Genomic DNA, 20,254 nt, shown 5'->3' with positions numbered 1-20,254 from the left:
CTAGAGTGGTCATCAATAAAAGTTACATAATAAAGTGCACCACCTAGAGTTTTAGTGTTCATAGTGCAAACATCAGTGTGAACTAAATCAAGAATATTAGACTTTCTTGATGAAGAGGATTTTTGAAATGAAACTCTTCTTTGTTTTCCAACAAGACAATGAGTACAGGGCGTTAGTGACGTACCTTTATTATTAGGTAGGAGCTGTTTCTTGGCGAGAATCTGAAGTCCCTTCTCACTCATGTGACCAAGCCTTTTGTGCCATAACTCAGTGGAGTTTTCATTCTCAACAACAATCGCATCTCCCTTGACTAGTCTTGCACTTGTCTTGTAGAGAGTGTTGGTCTCCTTTCCCCTGGCTAAGATAAGAGAACCCTTGCTCAGTTTCCACTGTCCACCTCCAAGGTAATTATGGTAGCCTTCATCATCAAGTTTCCCAATAGAAATCAAGTTGAAGCGCATTTCAGGAACATGCCTGACATCCTTGAGAATCAATTTGCACCCAATGCTGGTTTCTAGCTGTATATCTCCCATGCCCACAACTTTACACTTTGCTTCATTTCCCATCCTAACCCAACCAAAATCGCAACTGGTGTAGGAAGAGAAGAAATCTCTATGTGGAGTAATATGAAAAGATGCTGCTGTATCAACTACCCACGTAGATTCATCACATGCGAGATTAGCATAAGCTTCATCAAAAGCAAATACCACATCACCATCAGATGCAACTGCTGCAGTGTCTTTTTCTTCTTGACGTTCTTCGTCTTTTCCTTTCAACTGTTCCCTCTTAAACTTTCTGCAATCTCTTCTTATATGCCCAGGCTTGCCACAGTGAAAACATTTTATGTCTGGTTTTGAATAAGACTTTCCTCTTGACTTGTCACGACTGTCATACCTGTGAGGTTTTCTGCTTTTACTTCTCCCCCGCCTTTCTATAACAAGTGCCTCTGAATGAGAAGAAATACCTTGTTCTTTCCTTCTTGCCTCTTCATTGAACATGCTGTCTTTTACCATACCCATAGTTATCACACCATTGGGAGCCGAATTACTGAGTGACACCACCAAGGTTTCCCAACTATCTGGCAAAGAACTCAACACAAGTAATGCTTGCACCTCATCATCTAGTGCAAGTTTCATGGTAGACAACTCGTTCAACATTCCCTGAAAATTACTCAGGTGCTCCGTAACACTATACCCATCTTTGTACTTCAAATTCACAAGCCTTCTTATCACAAAGGCTTTGTTTTGAGTAGTCTTTCGTTCATAAAGACTCTCTAACTTCTGCCAAAGACCATAAGCATCAACTTCTTTAGCTACGTGATGAAAGACACTTTGATCAACCCACTGCCTGATATATCCAACGGCTTTCCTATTTAATTTCTTCCAATCATCGTTGGTTACAGCAACTGGTTTGACACCTTTCAACTCACTAAGGTCAAACAATTCCTTGCAATACAAAATATCTTCCATCCTAGTCTTCCAAATTGAATAATTGGAAGCTGTGAGTTTAACCATGCTATTAGATGACTCTTCCATTTAATTCACACAAGAACTCCACACAAACAATGAACCAAAGGCTCTGATACCACTTTGTTAGGGGTGAACACCAATTTCAGATGCTCAGCGGAATTAATCTACCCCTCTTTGTGCAAATTAAATAGTAACACAATAGCAAAATAATAATCAAGCAAACCCACAAGCAAGACACCAAGATTTTTACGTGGAAAACCCTCCAATGCGAAGGTAAAAACCACGGGACCTAGTCCAGTTAAATCTTCCACTATCAACAATAATGAGTTTACAATTTGTCTTCCCTAGAGAAATATCTAGAGGTTATCACCACATCAAGAATACATGCATTCTTGGATTAAACATAAATTCATCACCCTAAAGTGGATTCCAACAATAATAAAGAAAGATCTCACCAAGTAGGTATTAGCAACCAAGCGATTGGAGAGGAATTCCAACGATCGACACCAGTCAATACGTAGCACTCGTCGTCAGGAGCAACACTCTAAAATTGCATCAAGATCGGACCACAAACGAACCTCCAATCTCTGACGGATGTGAATAGGCGAAACCCTTTTTTTTTTCTCCTTTTTCTTTTTCTTTCTCTCCCTGCGCCGCACTGCTTCTTTTTTCTCCTGCGCGCCGCACTCTTCTTTCTTTTTCACTTTTTCTTTTGTTTCACGTCTTATATATATATAGTACACAAAGGGTTTGAAACCCTTTGTGTTTCCTGCCACGTGGGTTGGTCCCCACATAAAGAGGGACCACCCAACACCTAGAATGTTGATGGCAAAGTTTATTGGTTTAAAATGCATTGGCAGGGGGGTAAATATTGCCAATGCAAAGTTTACTGCAAAAAGATCAGCAATCTTCAAAAGATCACCAATTAGGCCTAATTGGGAAGGGGTTTTATGATTTCCTGTGAATTAACACATAATCATACAAATTAGTAAAAAAGCGATAAAAGACTAAGAAATGCATCCAAGACAGATTATAAAATAGATAGGAAGCTGGGAAGAAGATGGAAACAGGGCACAATGAGAACTATCTACATTGGATAAATTATATTAAACAGACTAATAAAACAAACTGCTGAAACTAACTCACTAACAAAGTTTTGCTACTTGGAGTCTTGGAACCATAAATGTCTTGAAGAGGCCAAACCATAAGGCAGAGATGCCAACCAGCAATGCCATATTCTTCACAATGTGCTTCATTGATCTATGATAAAGGCTGAGGCCTGAAAACAACACAAAATACTATCAGAGCAAAAGCACAGTTGTGGCAACAGCTCTGATGCTTAAGAGCAGATATTGCTTGACAAGAAATAACTAAGAAATCTCGAGTTCTAAGCGGAAAAAACAATATATGGCAACACAAAACTACTCAAGATCTATACAAAGGCACATAACCCTCACTAACTTAATAGAACAAAAGACTAGTACTTTAACAAAACCCCTATATGAGTCGCATACTCCTAAAACTCTATAGGAGCCAGCACCCTTGGTTAGTAGGCCTACTAACATATGTTCTGTGGGAGTATGCACAACACAAATGTGAAATTCATCTAAGTTTTTCTCTAACAAGCTAATATTTTTATGTCAATATACTTATACTGCACGGAGCTCCTAATGTTCTGAGAGAATTAAAGAAACTACTACATAATTAACACAAAATATCTCCAATATATATATACAGCGTAAGGATCATGGTAGTTGGAAGCAACTATAGCAGATTTTTTTATTTATTTTTTATTCTTTCTTTATTGTTTCTTTACTCTTCTCATAATTGGAAAAAGATCATTTCCATTTCATTTGAAATGAAGAGTATTTATTTAGTGCATTTGGAAGGGTAATATTGTCCTTATCTTTTGAGGGGCAAATTTTTTGGACAAGTTTGTCCTCCTAAATGCACTAAATGAATACACTCCATTTCATTTGAAATGGAGAGAATCTGTTTCCCTTGTAGTTGGAAGCCACCATATAAAAAATCATGAAGAATTGTATTCTTTTCAAATTTCACCATATAAACTTTATGCCGAAAGAAATGTTTTAAATTTGCGTGACAAGTGACTTGTGTTGCCACTCATGGCCCAAAAGAAATTTTTATTCTAGTCACGTATGAATATAAATCAGGCATTTATATTGAACAGTTTTAGAAATTACTTAAAAGGAAAAAAAAAAAAAAAAAAATTATTGGGCCCAAGAAGGAGTCAGATCATTGTATGATATATATATTAGAAATTTTGGTTCATGACTAGCCAAAGAGCTTTTAGTTATAGGCAATACTTAATAGAAATTTCTGCCACCAATGGGGAAAAAAGTGATACATAGGATAGAACCACGTTCATATCTGGCAAAATGCAAAGCAAATATTTCAGATAAGGATAGAAAAATAAGATTACCCTAAACTTAAAGATGTAAAGATGATTTGATGATACAACAAACAGACCCTTTAAGTTTCTCTATACTCGTTTTAGATATTATTTTTTATTCTTTCTTTATTCTCATGGTAGTTGGAAGCCACTATAGGAGAAATCACGAAGAATTGTATTCTCTACAGATTTCATTGAGTTTTCCAGATTTTGCAACCACAGAAAATTTATATTCATATTTAATGTATTTTTTCCACAAATTTCAAGTCACCGGTTCATAAAGTTCAAGCATTCATAACATGATTCTAAACATTGGTACTTGTTCCGTTGCCAGCAATGCTCAAGATATAACTTTATTTTACAATTGGGTTAATTTTTTTTTTTTTTTTTTTTAAGGGGAAGGCGATTCTACAAGGCACCAATCCCTTGCATAATTTTGAACAAAATTTACAAACTATTTGAATACACTTAAGAGTTGAATAGGTGTTTATCAACAATATGCGGAATTAAAAATTATTAATCATGCAAGCATCACCAAATATATATATAAGTGCAGTAAATCAATGGACACAGATATTTAGTTACGAAGTAAAAACCTTTTGAAAAATTCTTCAAAAGTAAAACCACTATAGGCACTAGAAAAATGAGAAATTGCACAATTTCAATACTTACAAAACTTTTGCAAATGACAATTTTGTGTACTAAACAAGTGACTCACTTGTCCGCTACCATAGTAGTTCTCCCATAACCTTTGGAACGTTTCTTTCATGTGATCTCTTTCACCAGAACTTCAATAGGCTTCATGCATTGTTCGTGATATGTGGATGAAGGCACAACCTATAACTCAGCTCTAAGAGAGAAAGCTCTTTAATGGTCTAGATTTCTAAAGCTCTCTTAGCACACTTGATTCTCACATAGAATCTATATCTATTTCGTGCTTAGTAGTTTCCAATATATAGACTACAAGAGTCCCTAGTCTAATATAATAGAAACTATGAAAATAAAACTGCAAAATTTAGTCAGTGTCCGGATGAGGTCCTTTCTTGGTCGGACGCACTAGATCATGTTTTCTTACCTGGTGTGTCTGGACCACTTGCAGACGAGTGTCTCCATAAGTCTGAAAAACCATCTTGTTCGGAAGAGCTTCAGACGTCATTGCAAAAGAGCGTCTTGGTGAATCTGGAATTGATGTCTCGTCCGGATGTGCTTCAGACACTAACGCAGACGAACGTCTCTGTGAATTTGAAATTTGTACCTTGTCTGAAAGCACTATAGATGGAAATATAGACAAGCTGGCCTGCCGGCCTATTTTGTCATTGAATTGGACAATTCAAAAACTAACAATAAGAAAGACGATATCAAACCATGTATAGAAGTCCAGAGAACATGTGTGATCAGCTCACAAGAACATTACACTGCTGTCTGTCGACCATCCTTTTCTACTTATCATCATCATATGACTGTAAGAAGAAAACAAGATCATCGGTAAGATACCGACATTCAGCAAAACAGTCTTCCCATAATTAAAAGAGGCATTACTTTATCATCTACATAATCTTACAACAGCATTACTTTCCCTATTAGTTCAAGATAGGTATATGAGTTACTTTATTGAAGCCATAAGGTGATCAATATATAAATAAAGACTATCTTTATTCTTTTTAAGGCAAGCGTGATGTGGGAACTTGCAGGGATATGAGTTACTTTATTGAAGCTATAAGGTGATCAAAAAGGTGATCAATATCTAAATAAAGACTATCTTTATTCTTTTTAAGGCAAGCGTGATGTGAGAACTTCCTAAAACCAATTTCATGCCAATTTCCCCCACATCCAAACACTGGTTCGAGTTAAACATGTTTTTTCAGCTTTACCTGTGCACTGAGAAAATCAATTTTGATCATGTTGGATCATGGGTAAAAATTTAGAGAAATGCTACACTTCCAAATTTGTTTTCCAAAATTTGGTTCTCAAATGATGTTTCACCATCTCATGAGTTGGTGACACACTTCTCAAAATAATAAATCTCATAAGATGGTGACACATCATTTGGAAACCAACTTTTGGGAAATAAATTTGGGATGTGCAGCACTCCTCAAAAATTTAAGGTATGATTTAACTCTACAATTAATGGGATTTAGAAGAATAATTAAGACCATCATTTAAGACAAGTGGATGGCATTTAGATGTCATAAGTAAATTTGATCAACAGTATATTTTTTTTCATCCAAAGAGCCTCCCATTTAGACGTCTTCATGCGTACAGGGGAAAAGAGGAAACTTGTGTGATTGCATTTTCACCTGAAATAACACAGAAGCTATTGTTTATTCATGAGTGTGCTTCTACATCAATGAAACTTGTGTGATGAATATACAAATGCCCAAAAATGAAATGGCGAGAGAAGCTTGCCGATGAGTGAGGCTATAAAATCTTTGTTGCAGGGGGTATTTTGAGGGAACTCAAGAGATTTTTGCGAAAAATGGTATTTGGCAAGCTCGCCAATTCTTCAATCCCAACAATTAGGAACTATATGCTTGGCTTCATGTTGCTGCTTTTCTTGTGGTATGCTTCGACATTCTTCAGCTACATCGCCCTGTATGGCCATAATGTTAATATTGCTAGTAAAACTCTCCTTTTCTAAGAAGAAAGATCTCACACAGCATTGATGAGGATGATAAGAAATTAACAAACAACTCCAGAAACAATAGGTATTCAACAACCTCTATTTCATCCTATATTGTACATGACTCAGGAGTAATACCAAAACAATGACCCCAGTTTCAGCAAAGATGACACATTTTGTAGAAGTTCCTTGCTATCTCCTCAGTTTCAAATCACAATTGCAAGTATAAATGCTTTTAAGATTCAAATTTGGTACTTTGAATGATAGTAGAGGACCATGGAGGAGAGAGTCTAAAACAGAGGAAAACAAGTATAAAACCTGCAAATGTTGTGAGCAGCACACTAAATCAGCCTGATGGCACTCAACTATAAATGAGAGTGCACTATTCAATTCCACCTAAAGCCTAAACTGAACTCCCTCCACATCATGAGAGTGCATCTTTCACTGCAATCCCATCACAGACCAAAGAAGACCCACGAAAACTAGACACTCTCCCAGATCAACCAAACCTGAGATTGACACCAAAACCCCAAAAGCATGACAAACCCAGATCAACAAAACCTGAGATTCAGACCAAGATTCAACCCATAAAGGACAACAATCAAACAATCAAACCAAGATTCAACCCAAAAGACTTGAGATGAGAGATTGAGAGAAACCTGAACAATCAAACCCAAAAATGGTGTTTGGCAAGCTCGTTAGGAATGCTCCAAGTCAAAGGCTAGAAAGAGAACTGGAGCAGACCACCAATTTTGATAATGTCCGAAGATTAGTCAGTTTTTCCAATCCACATATTCCACATGGCATATAAATCAAAGCCTCACTTGTAATTTTATAATGTCACTCGCCAATTCTTCAATCACAACAATTAGGAACAATATGTTTGGCTTCAAATGAGATCATGTAGCTCTCGGATCAAATTCAATAAGGAACAATGTTTGGCTTCATGCTGCTGCTTTTGTTGTGGTATGCTTCAACATTCTTCTGCTACTTTTTTCCCTGTATGGCCATAATGTTAATATTGACCAGGATGATAAGAACTTAGCAATATCATGAATAGATGAAAAAACCATGTTAAAGGATTGAATTAACACTTAGCCAAAGAAAGTCCCAATCACTGACAAGTAAGTTTTATTTTCATTGAAAGAAGTTCAAGGTTAACAAGACTTGAAGTGTACATTGCCTCTGTACCTAACATGTTAAATAAAGTGAAATCACAACTGTATCATAATTTCACTATGAAAACTTTTTAATTCAAAGTGCCAGCCAAGAACATGTTGTGTCTCAATGGAAATTGAAATCGGTTGAAAAGCTCTCCATAATTTTGGTGAAACATCAACGTCAGTGTTGTGAAAAAATAAAAAATGAAAATCACAATAATATATATATATACACACACACTTGATTGTGGATGGATAAATCTGAGTAATCTCAACAATTTAGAATCTAGTCAAAATTCATAATCTTTCCAGGCTACCGAATCAACCGAAAGAGAGTGAAAGAGAGAGTAGTGGTTAGATGAAGGCCACATTATCTAAGTTTCAGCACCAAGAAAAGCTACCAATATACACAAACAATTAAGTAAATCACCAAATTGAAAATAAACAAATATAAAACCTGCAAATGTTGCAAGCAGCACACTAAATCAACCTTATTGGTCTTCTCTTGTAAATCTATCTTTATAGTTAACTGTGAAATAATAATAATAATAATAACAATAATAATAATAATATCTTGAGTTCTAAGCTGAAAAGGAAAATAAAAATAAAAAATAAAAATAAAAATAAAACCCGATAAAAGAAACAAGATCCCTCCTCTCCATATGGGGCTAACTTAAGTAAAGACAACAGTCACCAGATGCAGCAAAAAGTTGTCACAAACAACAAGGTTTTGATAAAGAAGAAAGTAGGCCAACAGGTAAACAATTAACTTGGCTCTATATTTCTAGAGTCGATGTTGGATATCTTCCAACTAGCAGATGTAGTATTCTGTCACTACAACCCAATAAATCATAGCAGTAGAGCTATCAAAACAAATACTAGAAATCTTGATCAAGATAAAATGATGAGTAATATACCTAAGCAATCGAAGATACATGGAAGTTTGACTTTTCTTCATGCTGAGGCAGATACCGCAAGCCTAACTCTGGGATGTGAGCAATCTTGGCCCAGTCCTCACCCGCTTCTCTCTCGCATCTTTGCAATAAGATGGGACACTTCTCAACTTTTAGCCTTCGCAAAGACGTTAGCCTACCCATTCCTTCGGGCAATGATGTCAAACTAGAGCATCCACCAATTTCAAGCACTTGAAGTGATGTGCATGTTGAGATCCACTCCGGTATAGCCGTCAAGTTTTCACAATTTGAAATCTCAAGCCTTTGTAGAGTGGTTGCATGTTGAAGCCACAATGGGAGAGACGCCAATTTCGGAAGATGTGTAAACTCCAAAGAGAGGAGGCTCTTGTGGCCTTGCAATTGCATCTCATCTTCATCACTGGCTAGCTCAAGCTCATGGCAATTACAAAGATGTAGGTATTGAAGGGTAGTGAGATGTTGTATACCTGGAGAGAGAGAGACTTTAATACAGTGCAGTTCAATATCGTTAAAGACTCAAGAGAAGTGAGATTCTTCAACCACTCCTCTGGCAGAGTTTCTAGATCTGCAATGGATTTTAGTTTTATACACTTCAATTTTGAGAGAGGACTGGATGAAGAGGAGGTTATTGTTGTTGACGTTGGGCTTTGTTGTGCTTCCATATTCATCATCATTGTTTGTTGCAGTGGCTTCAAGCTTGCATTCCACAAGACCAACTCTCCTTCAAGATGTGGAAAAGTTGGCATGGACGTCAACATACAACAATTCCAAATCTGTAATGTTGAAAGATGAGGAAATGATGGGAGTAAAGGATGCTCCGTCATCGATGTTAACGCCGTTATTTCAACAGAATTATTATTATTACAATTGACCTCCACAGAAGAATCCCTCGTCTTCCACCACCCCTTGAGATTAGGGCAGCGATAGAGACTCATTTCCTTGAGGGATGGGAAGAACGGTACTCGTGCCGATGAAGAAGAAGAGAACTCATCGCTAACTGATATGTACTCCATGGCATAAAGATGTTGAAGAGAAAGATACTTGAGAGAAGGCAGTTGACTCAATGGTGGTAGATATTGGCATTTCTCACAAAATAATAATTCAAATTTAACAAGATTTGTGAGTGACAAAAGCCAACTCGGAAGCCTTGAACCCTGATAATAATTTACTTCAAGTTGTTTCAGATTTGGGTGCGGTTGAAAGTCTTCCAATGGCGCTTCATCATTCTCACACCGTAAACGCAAAGTATGAAGATGTTGTTTCTCCTTTAGATTTGCAACCTTATATTCTGACGCAACACCTTCCCCATGTCTCAGATATATAATTGCTAACTCTCCTCTCAAGTTATTTAGACGATTTAGTTCTTTTAAACCACTGTTATACTTAGAGAGAGGATCCTAGTGGACCACAAATGTTGATAATGTCTGAAGATTAGTCAGTTGCCCCAATCCAAGTGGCATATAAGTCAAAGAAAGACATCCATCTATCTCAAGATGCCTGAGGTTGACTAATTTTTTAATGTCTCTTGGTAATTCTTCAAGCTCAGTACAATTGGAGAGTCTTAGTGTTTGCAAATTTTGCAACCTAGTTATAGAATTAGGCAACTTCTTCATCTTAGAGTTTTCAGAAAGATCAAGATATCTTAAATGCTTTAACCTCCCGATCGAGCTCGGTACAAAATCAAGAAATTTGAGATGCAGATTCAAAAAGCGCAAGAACTTGAAACTTGAAAAAATTGCATTACAATCAATATTCCTTCGCCTCGATGGTTCAACGTAACCATCATCGAGGCAAAGAAATGTCCGTCTCCTACTTGCATTACACAATGAAGAAATATCTATATCGTAACCACCAAATGATACGTGGCGAGTTTTCTCATCAATGTTTCTCTCCTTATCATCAAATGTGGTGATCAACGATCTTGCTACTGATAGAGCAAGATCATGTATGAGGTCATGTATTTTGAATCCAATTATGTTACCAAATGTATCCATTTCAGCTTCTTGAAAGAATGATCTCCAAAGTAAATCCATAAAATACTCATGGCCCACATCTTCCAAGCATTGGCTGTGATCTGTTAACTTGATGCACCCTTGTGCTATCCAAAGATTAATTAGCAATGATTTACAAATCCAGTAATCCTTTGGAAATAAACTACAATAAACAAAGCAATGCTTCAACTCTGAAGGAAGATGATCATAACTCAGCTTCAGAGTTGGTAAGATGTCATTTTCTTTCTGAGATATTTTTGAGAGTTCTTGTTTTTTAAAAGACAACCACTCTGTTTCAGGATTTTTGGAGCCTAGTAAACCTCCGATTGTCCTTATGGCCAGTGGGACACCTAAACACTTCTCTAAGATCTCCCTCCCAAGTACTATGATGCTTGAATTCTCTAGCTCTTGTCCTTTCCCAAATGCCACTTGCTTAAATAAAGACCATGACGCATCTTCATCCAAACCCCTCAAGGAATATGATTGAACTGTCCCAGTAATCCTTGCAACACTTTCGTTGCTGGTAGTCACTAATATTCTACTGCCTCTTGCACCACCCACCAACAATTCTTTCAAGCGAGACAATTTTTCTTGATCCTCATTCAACACATCATCCAACACAAGTAAGTATTTCTTTCCATCGATTTTTCCTTTGAGATAACCTATCAATGTATCCATCTCAATAGTTTCTGGCTTCCTCTTTATTGCAGATTCTAAGATTTTTTCAGCAATATTTTAACATCAAAGTTATCAGAGACACAAACCCACAGTTTTGGCTCAAAATGCTTTTCGATTTGCTCATCATTGAAAATGAGTTGAGCAAGTGTAGTCTTTCCTAATCCACCGATGCCAACAATTGGAAGGATTGAAACATTCTCTTCAACATTGGAGTCCACCAGACGGTCTATAATGGCCTTAATCTTATGGGCCTTTTTAAGACCATAGGCAAGCTGGTTTGATTTGGAAAAGAAAATGCGTACCTGTTTGACATTCTTATCATGGGTCATTATTTCCCTGCGCAGAGCTTCAGTAGAAACAGCATCCAGCAAGCCATCAGCATTATACATGGCATCTTCTAGCCTTCCGAGCCAACGTGCAACTGCATGATCTCCTGCAGCATGCTTCTCCTCCGCATCCAGAAGCAAATCTTTGATTGTAGAAACGGTGTTGGCCAGTCTTTCAACCTCATCTTCGACACCCCAGAGCAGACCGATCTCTTTGGAAGCCGGTGAGCCCAAACTCTTGATGATTCCCTCGACAACACCGAAGAGAAGTCGTTCTGCCATTTCGCGAAGTATTGAGAATGAAGATGTGTTTGCTGTGAGTAGGAAACTGAAACTCTGTGCAATGTGATGATGGTGTATCCAACTCTCCCACTTTTTCCCCGAAAGAAAATGCTTAAATCGCTCCGTAATATGCGACTTACGCTGCGCCATGTGCCACTTTTTCCCGCTGGAGAAGTCAAACCTCACCGATTCTTCCTGAAAATAATGCATCATGTATTCAACTCTCTCACATACATTTTACATTTAACAATTGAGAATGCACTTTCTTATTTTATATATATATATATATATAGACTTAAAAATTAAACCTGATTCTTATCAAAATTAAATTTAACCATTAAATTATATTTTGACCCTTTCAAATAAGAAGTTGTAGTGTGAATGTGAGTTAGCTGACTCACGCCGACTCAAATGTTTACTTACCTCCTATTTTTTTTGAGTAATTAATTACCTCCTATTACTAGAGCATCATTGTCTAGAATACTTAATTAAAAAGTACATTTTTTTTTTTACCTTGGCTACCAATTTTTCTATACACAATTTAATAAGTTCTCTATTCTCTTATCTACTTTTTCTCGGTGAACGTCACGATAGCGATGTTCATTCTGTTCCCGTCTACTTGGCTTTTTACTGGTGTTCTAATATGAGCCACTAATTTTAACAAGGTTGAATGCCAAAAATTTAAAACTGAGTTACATACCCAATTGCGCAATGAAACCATTGCCGATACCGTTGAGAGTGATTGGTAAAAAGTTTTGACAGTAGAAATGGAAAAAAATTAATTGATGTGATATAAATATGAAACGTGTTTTGAATTTTTATGAGATAAAGTTGATGAAAATTGTTTGGTAATGTGAAAGAAAGAAGTTTTGACTTTTATTTTAGAGAAATAGGGAAATGGTTGCCAAACATAACCACAAGTACTAACTTGGCAGAGTGACAAATAAAGCAGGTTAATTCATAATTGATAAATCCTCATATCAAAATATGAGGTAGATAAATAAGGTATAATTGAGAGAAGAGTCATTCCATTTATCAACAAGACATTCTCCTATTTGAAAAAATGGACTTTCCATTCATAAGCAAAGCGATTCCAAATAAAAGAAAACTTTCAAATTATCTTTATAACTCTAGAGTCAATGTGACAATAGACAAGTTTATATCACTACAAAAAAATAATTGGACTTTAGTGTTAACATTTTGTCATTGCTAATGACTTTTAGTGGCAAGAAGTCGTTGCTAATAAGTCGTCCCAAATGCTTGGTCGCTATTGGTTATCAGTAACAAAAATAGTCTTCAGTCATAATGTTTAATGGCATGTGAATACAAGGTACTTATCCTCTTGATTTTCTGTCAACTCCTCTTTTGCTTCAAATAATCCTACAAAAGAAACATTACAATTATGACAGTTCAAAGCATGATATCAAGTATGATCTTGATTCAAGGATGTATGACACATTATAAAATTGATAGGTTAAACTTGGAGGATGGATTTCACATTAAAATCATAGAGAGTAATTAGTGCAGCCAAGGTGGATAAAATAATTCGATTATCTTCACACACCTTTCTTGAAGTTTAAACTTTAAATAGTTTATTCAATTCAATTCTAATTGAAATTATCTTTTCTTCTTCCTTTCCTTCTTTTGAGGAGAGCTTCTAAGCATGTGTTTTACCTCTTCCCTTGTTACCACAGAAAGATCTAAGCTAAGCATATCTACAACGATGTATTTAGCAGTTAAAATAACCTCAGCACACTTATCAAAGCACTGCACATTAATTTAACCAACTGCATGTCACCAAAGAACACAATGATCCATCCAACACAGAATATATAATGGACACAAACCTTAATCAAGGGAACAACCAGGATTAGCAACTAGACGAGCACTTTTGACTTCCTCTCTCAAAAGCTCTGTCAAACCATATACAGCTTCTTTCTGCATCCAGGTAATGAATTAATCACTTACATGAAGAATAAAGCAAAGAGTTAAAAAATCAAAATAAACCAAGAATGTTGATGTCAGAGTTTAATCTTTTGATACCATTTCCACACAACAAAAGGGGGAAAAAAAAGGATATCATATGCATTACTTTTTTTTTTTTCTTTTTTTTTTTGAGTTAATATCATATGCGTTACTAAACAGCTATCATATGCATCACATTCACTAAGAAGGAAAAAATTCCAGGGGTACAAAAATTCTTAGCACTTATTTTGAGTTGCAGGTTTAAAAATGCATTGGCAGGGGAATAAATATTGCCAATGCAAAGTTTACTGCATAAAGATCAGCAATCTTCAAACCCTTGGGAAGGGCTTTTATGATTTCCTGTGAATTAACAGATAATCATACAAATTAGTAAAAAAGAGACAAAAACTAAGAAATGCATTTCCACTTCAGAAACCTTCAAGATCATACTTGCATCCAAGACACATGATAAAATAGATAGGTAGCTGGAAAGAAGTTGGAAACAGGGCATTATGAGAATTGTCTACATTGGAGAAATTATATTAAACAGATTAATAAAACAAACTGCTGAAATTAACTCACTAACAAAGTTTTGCTACTTAGAGTCTTGGAACCATAGATGTATTGAAGAGGCCAAACCATCAGGCAGAGATGCCAACCAGCAATGCCATATTCTTCACAATGTGCTTCATTGATCTATGATAAAGGCTGAGGCCAGAAAACAACACAAAATACTGTAAGAGCAAAAACACAGTTGTGGCAACAGCTCTGATGGTTAAGAGCAGATATTACTTGACGAGAAATAACTAAGAAATCTCATCCATCTCTTTATGAGGCAACAGTCACCAGACGCAATAAAAACTGGTCTCATACAGCAAGGTTCTGAGTAAGACGAAAGCGTGCCAAAAACTAAACAATTAACTTGGCTCTTTATTTCTAGAGACAATGTGATGTTGAACGTCATCAAAATAAATTTGGCAATTGCAAGGCCAACTTAACTTCATTATACTTGCAAAATCATCATTTGATACACTTATGTAAAACTTTTGCACATTGACAGTTGATGAGCTGCCAATTCAAAGCAAAAATACTCCAATTTATGCATTAACAGAGGAAATTTTAGTCCCACAACTATAATCTCCATTATTTGGTAAAAAAAAAAAACTCTGTTCTTGAAAAGGCGTTGGCTAAGTTGCAAATACTATTCAATCTTATTTGTGAACGGGAAAACGACTAGCTAGACTGTACAAACTCATAAGGCTAGAGATGTAGATTACTTGAAGTTTGCAGTTGCAGGAAATATGTACTATCTACTATTATCTTTTGCCATGTGATCACCATGAAATTTGTACCTGTAACCCAAGGTCTTGTGAATGGCAACCTTGGACAGTGGCTGCTCCCCAAAAGCTCAAGATCAAGTCCAGCCGAACCCATTTAATCATAGCAGTAGAGCTATCAAAACAAATAGCAACCCCAGTCAACTCAAAGAATCCTTCTATGCATCTACTTTCAAATCCACTTACCAAATAAATTACCACCGCATATTTTTCTCGTCCTGCTCTTAAAAGAAATATTTTTACTTTTATTTTATTTTTTTCTAAAAGCATCAAATTCATAATTCTAAAGTATTAATTCGTCCAAATTCATTTACAAGAAAAGAATAGAGAGGGACAAGCTGTGGCGGTGAAGATCAAGCAGAAGCTGATCTTGCTCTAGCTCTCGTATGCCTCTTTCATTTGGCAATACTCCACAATTAATAACAACGAGGCACCCAACCCTAATGGTTCTCTATGGCATTCTTCCAAGCTTGTTGGGTTGTTTTGACCGGAGACATCATGAACGTTTTTTGTGATTTCCACGCTAGGGGTAAGCTCGAGAAAAGCCTTAATGCTACATGCCTCGCCCTTATTCCAAAGATTAATTCCCAGGGGTGGTCGATCCAAGGACTTTCACCCTATCAGTCTAGTGGGTAGCATTTACAAGATTATTGCTAAGATTCTAGCAAACATGCTTAAGATGTTGTTGGAGAAAATTATTTCCAAGTCATAGAATGTGTTTATTCGAGGTAGGCAGATCCTAGATCCTATACCTATTGCCAATGAACACCTTGATAGTACATTGAGATTTGGAAAATCATGGGTTATTTGTAAAATGGACTTAGAAAAAGCTTATAATCATGTTAATTGAGATTTTCTATTGTACATACTGAGAAGGTGCTGGTTTGGGAGGAAATGGTGCTCATGGGTGTGTTTCTTAGTTTTGGTGAACGGCTCTCCCACTAGCTTCTTTAGCAGCCCTCGTGGCTTGAGGCAAGGTAACCCTTTGTCTCATTTGCTGATTGTCATAGTGATGGAAGCATTGGATAAGATAATTTCAGCTGCAGTGAGCGGAGGCTTGTGGTCTAGCTTCTTTGTGGGGATTGGATTGGTATCTCCCATCTTATATTTGCAAATGATACATTGCTTTTCTGTGGGACTGACCCGAATCATCTTCGCAATTTACAAAGCTTATTCTTATGTTCTGAAGTTGTGTCGAATTTGAAGGCAAACTTAGTCAAGTCGGAATTGGTTCTAGTGAAAAATGTTGATTATGTGGCTGGGTTGACTGGGATTCTGGGTTGTGGGGTTGCATCTCTGCCCTTAAAGTATCTTTGTCTTCCGTTGGGGGCTTCCAAAAAGGCCAAACATATTTGAGACAATGTTATTGAGATGATTGAACGTCAGCTAAGTAGTTGGAAAATGTTGTACTTGTTTAAGGGTGGTAGGGTTACCCTTATCAAGAGCATCTTATCCAACTTACTTACGTACTTCATGTCCCTCTTTCCTCTCCATAAGAGTGTTGTAAACCGTATTAAGAAGCGTCAACATGATATCTTATGGGATGGACTTGGTGAAGAGCTCAAATATTATCTGGTGAGTTAGTCCAAGGTTTGTACGCTGATTTCTATGGGACGGTTGGGGGATAGGAACTTGCAGAGCTTTAATCATGCTTCTTAGGTAAATGGATTTGTTGCTATGGATTTGAGAAAGAGGCTTGGCAGAGAGTGGTGCTGGACTCTAAATATAGCAGTTTATGAGAAGGGTGGTGTTCTAGTGAGCTTGTTGGGGCGTATGGGTGGGTTTATGGAAGAATACTAGGAAGGTTTGGGGAAAATTTTGTAGTCATACCAGATTTGTGGGGATGTGGCCCTTAAGAAAGCCTTTTCTGTTTTATTTGGTATTGCTTGCACAAAGGATGCTTCTGTTGCGGCTCAAGTGAATTTTTTTGGAAGTTCCATTCAATGGAACATGAGCTTTGTTAGGGCGGCTCATGATTGGGAGGTAGATGTCTTTACCTCGTTTTTTAGTATTTAGTAAGAATGAGAAGGGAAGGGAAGGACAAACTGTGGTGGATCACTTCCAAAAGAGGGTTGTTTGGTGTTAAATCCTTCTATAGTGTCATGGGTTGTAATGATGGTCTCTGTTTCCCTTGGAAGGGTGTTGTCTAAGGTCTCTTTGATGGTGGCCTTTTTTGTTTGGTCAGCATTACCATGGAAATCTCTGGAAGCAGCACATCATTGTAGTTGATATGTGTAAAAGGAATGGGGAGACCATGGACCTCCTTCCTCATTGTGAGGTTGTTTATGCCATTTGGAATGTTTTCTTTTGTCGATTTGGGCACTCTTGGGTTATACCTAGATGAGTAGTCGACTAATATGCTTGTTGGTAGACTACTGACAGTACTTGGAGTGTTGCTGTGTGGAAGATGATGCCTTCATACCTTTTGTGGTGTCTATGGAGGGTATAAAATAATAGAATCTTTGAGGACCGTAAGAGGGTTTTGGAAGAGATTAAATCTTTATTTTTCAACACCTTGTATCTTTAGACAATTGCATTTGTTTTTCCTTTGGTGATTAGCTATAATGATTTTTGGGTTCTTTTTGCTTCTACTAGCTAGGTGGCTTCTTTTGTATACCTCATGTTTACCTGGGGGCAATTTACGCTTTTAATAAAGTTTCAATTATTTATCAAAAAAGAGTTTACGGAAACATAGATTGGAGAGCTTCATGAAATTTTCTGCCAGTAAGAACCAATGAAAAGTTGTTGATGCTTCAGTCTTTTTCTTTTTCACTTTTTTTCTGTATGGTTGATTGTCACTTTATTATGTTGATAGCTATAATTGTTTCAGGGCAAACATAGTCAGTTTGATATTTTCTTCAAGTTTGCTGTATGAATTTAACATATGGTGACCTTAAATATTGAGACAATGTGGCAGAAGCTGCTATTGAGGAGGTAGTAATGGTGGTACCAGATGTCCTTATAAGGCATAGTTGTCTTGCAATTTCTATTCTTCAACAACCAAGTCATAGGCTCATTGTGTTTTTTTTCTTAATCATGCATGTCTCTGTGTTCCAGTTTTGACAACCTCAAAAACATGTACTTTATGCCTGCAATTAACATTATAATATAACTGATTTTGAGGGATTACGTGTGACACTTGAATCAAGTACAAATTTATAAAGACAGCTGGTGATGACTCTGTCATCTAAATATTGCATGTTAGGAAAATTCAAAATTGGAGGTCGTGGAATTTAATGGACCTAGCAGGTGGGCATTGGAACCATTGGTATAGTTAAATGACATGCTACTCGAAGAGTTGTTATTATAGTCAGGAGCTACTATAGGCAAAGCATCTACTACTCTAGGATTGGGGTAATAGCCTGGGCTTTCTCTGCGGGTGTCCTCCTTAAAAGCTATTCATTTTGTGCTCTAGGAAGTGGTGTCTTAGTAACACCTCCTCCGTTCCTGCTTCAAGTCAGGTCAAATAATAAATGCTGATCATTGGAGAAATCGAAGTGGGGGTTGCTTCTAGGTTGTTGAACAGATAATTATTGGGAGTATATACATATAATATAGACCGATGGTTGTTTTTTCATACTTCTGCAGTGGCTAATATGATTTCAGTTAATTTAGATTAAGTTTTCATCCTTGGAATAGGCTTATAGACCTCTTATCATAGGAAAAAGAGAGATTATTACTCAAATACAAGAATTTAATAAATGAAAGTCACAGTTGTGCCTGGGTGATTTAGCTTTTACTGTATCAATGAAAAACACATTAGCTTTTAGACCCCATGCTCTTAGCTTTTGCCTATAATAGGTCATTTCTAATCTTAGCCAGCTGTCTTATAGCGACAACAAGATACAGACAAAAGTCATGTTAAATTTGTTCTGGAATTCAGGTTGCTTGTAAGATGTGGTCAAAGACAAACTCAATAGTGTCAGAAACTCACTAATTCTGTGAAAGCTTTTTGTCTTACACCTTATATAAATCCTTTACGTCACGAGATGTTAGGTCCCCAGGACAATTTCTTACGTAAGTTGATTAATAGATAGGATAATGGGGTACCATGGATTAGGCATTATGTACTATCTATCTTGAAAAAGTTGTTGCTAAGGTTCAAACAGGTAGGGCTGAAATTTAAAATTGCATAATCACAATCGCTAACTGCTAACCGCTATAATCGCTAACCGCTAGTCGCCTGACCGCTTTGAAAGTGGTTAGTAAAAACCACTTTGAGGTGTTGTAGCGTAGTGGTACATGTGCGAGTTTTTCAACAAAAGTTCCGGGGTTCGATTCCCCCTAACATCAGTTTTAATGTTTTATTATTATTAATTTTTTATTATATAGAAGTGCAAAACGACGTCGTTTTGCACTTCTATATATTCCCTCTTTTCTAACCCCAAAATCCGAAGCTCCTTGCCTCCTTCTCCCTGCATTTGCGATTCTAAATCCGAAGCCTTGCATCTGCAAGCCGCAGCCTCTCAAGTTCTCAACTCTCAAGCCTGCCTCGCCTGCCTCACTCTCACATATTGACTCCGTCTCGCGTCGCTCTCTCTCTCTCTCTCACAACTCGTTGTCACCGACTCTCCGTCGCTCCCTCTCTTAACTCACCGTCTCCGTCGCTCCCTCTCTCAACTCGCCGTCTCTTGTCGCCAAGCAAGGTAAGTTTAGTAACTTGATTTTGATTTTTACACCATTTACACAAGATTATTAGAGGCTTAGGCCCAAGTAGCTAGGGTTTCGGCCAAAGCAGGTTCTCTTGTATTTTTTTTTTTTGTTCAATAAAGGGAAAAGGGTACTTGTGCATGTTTGTGTTAATCAAAAGTTTGTTTATTACAATGTGCAAGCAACATTAGATGTATCAGAATTATGGGAGCTGAAACCGAAAACAAGGGAATTGAAAAGAGAAAAAAAAAACAAAAACAATAAAAAAAAGGTTCAAAATGAGCAAAAAAAAAAAGATTTAAAGTGAACCCAAAACCGGTCAAAAAAAAAGCCCAAAAAAAGCGGTTAGGAAAAAGCGGTTATCACAAAGCGGTTAACCGCTATCCGGTTAGCGGAGGCGGTTAGTAATTTTTACTAACCGCATAGGCGGT

General features: G+C 36.9%; 1 protein-coding gene and 1 pseudogene across 2 annotated transcripts in view; both read right to left on the bottom strand.

Annotated features, from left to right (window-relative positions):
- The window catches only part of LOC132162413 (putative disease resistance protein RGA1), an 85,996-nt gene that overhangs the window by 19,311 nt on the left and 46,431 nt on the right, over positions 1-20,254 (bottom strand). The gene's annotated exons all lie outside the window — the stretch shown is intronic.
- LOC132188735 (putative disease resistance protein RGA1) lies at positions 5,947-11,959 on the bottom strand (annotated as a pseudogene). Its single transcript, XR_009440911.2, has 3 exons — positions 8,580-11,959; positions 7,162-7,501; positions 5,947-6,472 (listed from the first exon to the last, which is right to left on the bottom strand). The product of XR_009440911.2 is annotated as a putative disease resistance protein RGA1 (transcript).

Source organism: Corylus avellana, chromosome 2 (assembly GCF_965113065.1).
Source record: "Corylus avellana chromosome 2, dhCorAvel1.hap1.2, whole genome shotgun sequence".
NCBI classification, from domain to species: domain Eukaryota; kingdom Viridiplantae; phylum Streptophyta; class Magnoliopsida; order Fagales; family Betulaceae; genus Corylus; species Corylus avellana.
The sequence above is the reverse complement of the archived record's forward strand: the minus strand, read 5'-3'. Positions and strand labels throughout refer to the sequence as shown.